Source organism: Brassica oleracea, chromosome C7, assembly GCF_000695525.1.
Source record: "Brassica oleracea var. oleracea cultivar TO1000 chromosome C7, BOL, whole genome shotgun sequence".
Lineage (NCBI taxonomy): Eukaryota > Viridiplantae > Streptophyta > Magnoliopsida > Brassicales > Brassicaceae > Brassica > Brassica oleracea.
Window position 1 is genome coordinate 4,655,868 of NC_027754.1, and position 5,587 is coordinate 4,661,454.

The 5,587-nt window shown below is 29.3% G+C and overlaps 1 long non-coding RNA gene across 3 annotated transcripts in view; it reads left to right on the forward strand.

Moving 5' to 3' along the window:
• Window positions 1-4,621: 4,621 nt before the first annotated feature.
• Window positions 4,622-5,587, forward strand: part of LOC106305143 — a 9,406-nt gene continuing 8,440 nt past the window's right edge. For all 3 annotated transcript variants that reach the window (XR_001262921.1, XR_001262920.1, XR_001262919.1), the window contains exon 1: window positions 4,622-5,058. This is a non-coding gene — a long non-coding RNA (uncharacterized LOC106305143). The remainder of the gene's footprint in view (window positions 5,059-5,587) is intronic.

Genomic DNA, 5,587 nt, shown 5'->3' on the forward strand with positions numbered 1-5,587 from the left:
CAAAGATGCACTTCTTGACCATGTCTTAATGAAGTTCCAGATATTGAATTCATTCTTGTTACGATTAATTAAACTTCACATGACTGATTATTAATTTTGCAGCATAATGCTAAAAATAAAAATAATCGATCATAAGATGGCCAAATAGCCAAATCTCATTGGATAAACATAATTTGACATAAAAGAGTAATGCTAAAAGTACTACACCAACTACACGTCCATGAAATTTATCTATCAGTTTGGGACGTGCCAATTAAAGGACCAGTTCAAGACTTGGCGCCCATGAAGCTAAACTATCAAATTGTCCATGCGCCAACTTGAAGAACATACACGGGGGTACAAGTCAGGGGGAGTTCATGTGTGTACTCTTTTTCCTTATCCATGGTTTTGTCCCACTGGGTTTTCTTGGAAAGATTTTAATGAGGCAACATTAAGCATGTTACAAGCCCTGAACCGGATGTGTAGATCAAGGGAGAGTATTATAAACCAAGTGGTGATCGACCCATATCAGGCTCAAACCGTCCGGCCCATCAGCTATCCATCCAGCCTATTCGCTAATGACTTAGGCGAATGAGAGTTTACATTTATCTATACTTGATGTTTATCCTTTTCCATATGTATTTAGGATAAGTACTATTTCATATTCCTATTAGGAATAAGATTTTCTTTTATCTTATGACGGTCTAAATAAGACGGTCTAATACTTGTATAAATATAGACTTCTGGTCATGAGTAATAATAAGCTTACACATCATCTCTTTTATAACAATTTGATGACATTTTCGTGAATTATACGAACTTGTGGAGTGAATAGGACAAAAGAAAAATTCAAGAAAAGTGTGGGTTAATTTTAGGTTTGATTTTGAGTTTTGAGTCAATCTTGCAAAAAGCCCATCTTTCTATTGTTGCCGAATGTCAATTGTTCAAGTATTCATTCGAAAAAAAAAAGTCAAAGTATGATAAGAGCGATAGTTTGTACTTGCATAAGACCACAAATTTCTCTGTTTCCATAAATTATGGACAACATATCTAGAAATACAACAACTTACGGTTATAGTTAACTAAAATATCTCTATTAACAATTTAACATTGACTTTATTATTTTCCTATATGCCATCTCCAGGTTTTTCAGTGTTAAGATGACCTAGCCTTTCATTTGACTATAATAAACCAAAACTTCTTTTTGGAAAAACTCAAAATATTGAAAGTCTCCATGGTTAACTGAAGGAAAAGTGTCAAAAATGCCCACGTTCAGATTTCAAATCGAGTCATGGTTTGATGTTTTAAATCTATATACGCAGCCAAATCCGTAATTCATTGTTTTTTTTTTATAACGGCTACTTTATTGATTAATTTGAACCAATGTAATCTATGTGAAGGTCTACAACAATTGATCTTCGTACATAGTTATAAAACAATCCGTAATTCATTGTTTTTCTATGAATAAGCCACTGGAATAAAAGGATTTGCATAATGGGAAAGAGTAATTATATGATGGAATCCTATATATTTATTATTACCTTAGTTGTTGATAGTGGTTTGTTTTGTTTTTTTTTTTTTTTTTTTTGAAGAACGAAGAATGAATAAACTCAATTGACATTTTGTGAATAATGCAAAAAGGTTGAGAAGAAAAATAAACTTAATTTGGATGAAGAGAGGGAGAACAAATTAATTATCCCCTAGACTATATTTGCGAAGTGATTTTGCCACATGTCTTTTCTACAATCAATTTCACAAAACAAATATGACATGGCTATTGAAATTAATGACATGACTTCCGGAAAAATATGACATGAATAATTTCATTTAATGTTGATTTATATTTTGGCAAACTTATTAGAATATGGTAATAATTCATCTATTATATGTAATATTAATATTTCTTTTTGGTAATTTTATTAAAAATATGGTAATAACTCATACATCATCTATAAAATAAATATATTCATATATAACATTTTAAATTTCGAAATATTATTATTTTTGTATAATTATACAATTTGTATTACTAAAGCTTTCAAAAATTCCTACAATTTTTTTTAAAATGTAACTATCTAATCGTAAGATCATTAGTTTCTTATATATCTACAAATTTTAGAAATATTGTTTAGGCTAAATTTTTGATAATTATACAATTTATATCATTTTTATTAGTTTTATACAAATTGATTTAATATATATCAAATCTAAATATTAGTAAAAAAATAGTAAAATGTATAATATTTGATAAAATTTATTTTTAAATATAAGTTAAGTTTAAAAAGTTAATTACTGCAGGAAAACACATAGTTGAAAATTATATTGGAGCATGATTCCTATATGACTTAGGAATTATACGATATAATTTTTAGATAAGGATTTCATATGTTTTCCTATTCTAGTTTGGATTTCATAATTTCCTATTGTAGCTTTGCTTTATTGTGGTATATAAACCAAGCCTAATTCAATAAAACGTATCTTAGTTTTGATCCCAAGCTAAACTTGTCAAATTATAAAGAAGATTAGGCAGTTTGAAATCGTTGGTTTGGGAATTATAGATCTGATTCATTTTGAACGTGATAGTAGTGATTTGAAAAAAAATATAGGGATTTAAAATTTTGCAATCTGAAAATAAAGTATTTTTATAAAAAAGAAATTAACGATCGTAGATTTTTTTTGGTAAAGACAGTTTTACTTCTTTTTTTTTTTTACTTTAGTTAGGCTTTAGTTTTTAGTTATATACACATGTTATAATAGGATTGGTTGAGTAACTTGTGATTTAGTATATAAGAGATCTTTCATATTAAAACTTTTGCAAAATTGTTTTAGTTTGATCGTTGATTATTTTTTAATTATTATTTATAATGATCATGCTTAAAAAGAGAAAATAATCCTAAATCTAACTAAAATTAATTTCCAAATTTCCAAAATAATTTATCCTAAAATTGATAATATTAGAATAAGCCAAATGAACTATGAAGATATTATCCGAGTTTTTAAATGATTTTTTTGGTTTGAACTTTGAACCTCTATTTTTTTTTTGTGGATGGAGAAAAAATTAAAATAAAATACTTCAATCCAAGGGTGGACACACCAAGGAAACAGAGGGTCAACTGCCCTCGATAAAATGATTAAATAATTTATGCTAGACCCTGATCCGCGCGGATATAAATATTTTGTTTTTAATTTTTTAATTTTTTTAAAATTTGTAATATTTGATTGTTTACATTCACTTAGTCATGAATGTTTTTTAGCGTGTTAAACCATCTATTGCATGACGAATATTTGATATCATATAAACAAATTCAATATATATATATGTAACTATAAAATTGTATACAATATACAAAACAATGTTTAGAATCTAAAATATGAAGAAATAAAAAACTATGACTTAGTGTGCCATAGAAAATATTATAAAATAGTTATACATGTTTAAAGAAAATACAATGTTATTAAACTTCTATAAAAAACATTTACATATAAAAATGGCCAATTAATAAAATCAGGGTGTTTTAAGTTAAAATGTTATTTACATAAAGACATTAATTGAACTGGAAAGACATGAATAAAATAAAGTAATTTAATTTAATTTTCAAATGCATGGAAATGTAAATAATTTTGAAAACTAAGAGGCAATTTATATTGGTAGTTCTCTTTTAAAAATAGAGATGTAGTAGTAAATAGTAAAGAAATGTCAACTCAAATGGTGTTCATTGTGGTGTTGGCATCTAATCTCAAATTCAACCCCTCAGCCGGTTTATGAGGTAGATGTTTCATTTTTTTGTAATGCACCACGATTTTGATTGCAAAGGCAATTATGGAGATAACAAGACATGCTTTGATGATTCTTCTTGGTTTTGGAATCTTCTTCGGTTAGTTTATATTATATTATTTTTTGGTCATGTTATTAATTAGATGTATTATGATTTGTAGGTTTCTCTATTGATAACACTTTTATAATTGCGTAAATTTTAATAAAATTTCTATCGATAATAATAATTTTTTTTATTCTTTAGGAAACATTATGACTTTGGAATTGCACATTAAGACACTTATTACTGGAACCACGTTTTCTCTATATGCATTGTCCTATGTACTCTCAACCTTATCTAACTCTAACTAGAAAAATCCTCTAACTAACCGACTCCTCTAGTTTTCCTAAGTGTAACTAAGTCACAAAATCGTTTTATTAAATAATTCAAAAATATTTTTATTTTTTCAATTTCTAAAATTGCGTACAACTCTTTTTCAATCTCAAATTTACTTTCTTTACTTTTTCATTACTTTCCCTAATTTTGCAAACCCTAATTTCACACGAGCCCACTCCTTTTTCTTCATCAAATCGAAGACACCATTAATCCTTTCTCCTCGCCACTTGTCTGATTTTCTTATATCTCTGTACATTTTCTTATTTCTTCATCTATCTCTATTTTCGTCTGCTTTCCAGACCTGTTATGAATCACCCCTTTTCAGACCGGTTACGAATCCTGACGAAATCCAAGCCAAAAAAGAAAGGGAAGATTACTAAGCAACCAATGCCTCCGCAAAACGATATTAGAACTTTGTCTAGCTACAAGAAATATGAGTATTGAGTATTGGTAGCAGTTCACGGTAACACAAATTCACCAACTGCTATTAAAAGTGTCAAAAGATCGGATCCTAATTCTATTATAGCATTAAATCAACGCTATGCATGATTCTCATTAAGCGGGAAATCAAAAACCCATATTAGAACCAATTTTATTTTGGTAACACTTTGAACCGCCAATACTTACCGAAAAATTGGTTTTGACACAAACTTTTTTTGTTTTGGGGAAATTTATTTTTTTGCCAAGTCCTTTTTCGTCTCAACAAAAAAATTCCACTCGATGTATTGATCTCAAAGCCAGACTCCGGCGAGTTTCCCCACTTATTCCGTTCTCAATCCACCGATGCTTCTATCTAACAATTACAAACCCTATCTATTCTCTCTGCTTATGCGAAACCCTAGATGTTGGAGGGGAAGAAGAACACTAATGCAATCCCGGTCTCAGAATATGAAAAGCTAATCGTGGCAAGCGACGAGCCTGGAGACGGGTAAAACTTCCTCCGCCTCTCTCTCTCTCTCTCTCATCTTGCAGATGGTATTTGTTTACTGTATGACCAGAACTGGATTAGTTTATGTTCGATTAGCAGAAAAAGGCTTTGTCCTTTTGGTGTGTGATTCTCATTATGCAGCTGGAAATGAGTTCTGATATGTGTTTTCTGGGGAAAGTTTTACCCTTTTCATCAGACTGCGTTCTTGTTAGAATGAGTGAATTATTGAGATTTTATTTATGGAGAATGAAGAACATGAAGAACATAGAGAGAGAGAGAAAGTAGATCTCAAGATGTAAGAGAAAGAATGAGAGAATAGTTTCCTTCATTTAATTGTGGATCTGGGTACAAGTATTTAAAGACAAGTGACCTCAGTACACAATATAATAAAATATCTTCTTCTCTCTTCTTGTTCTCTTCAATAAAATCGAGCTTATAAAACCCTTATAAAGCCTTATAAAACCTTATAAAGCCTTATAAAAGCTTTATAAAACCTTATAAGTCTGGCAGCTTAATTCTCAAGTCTGGC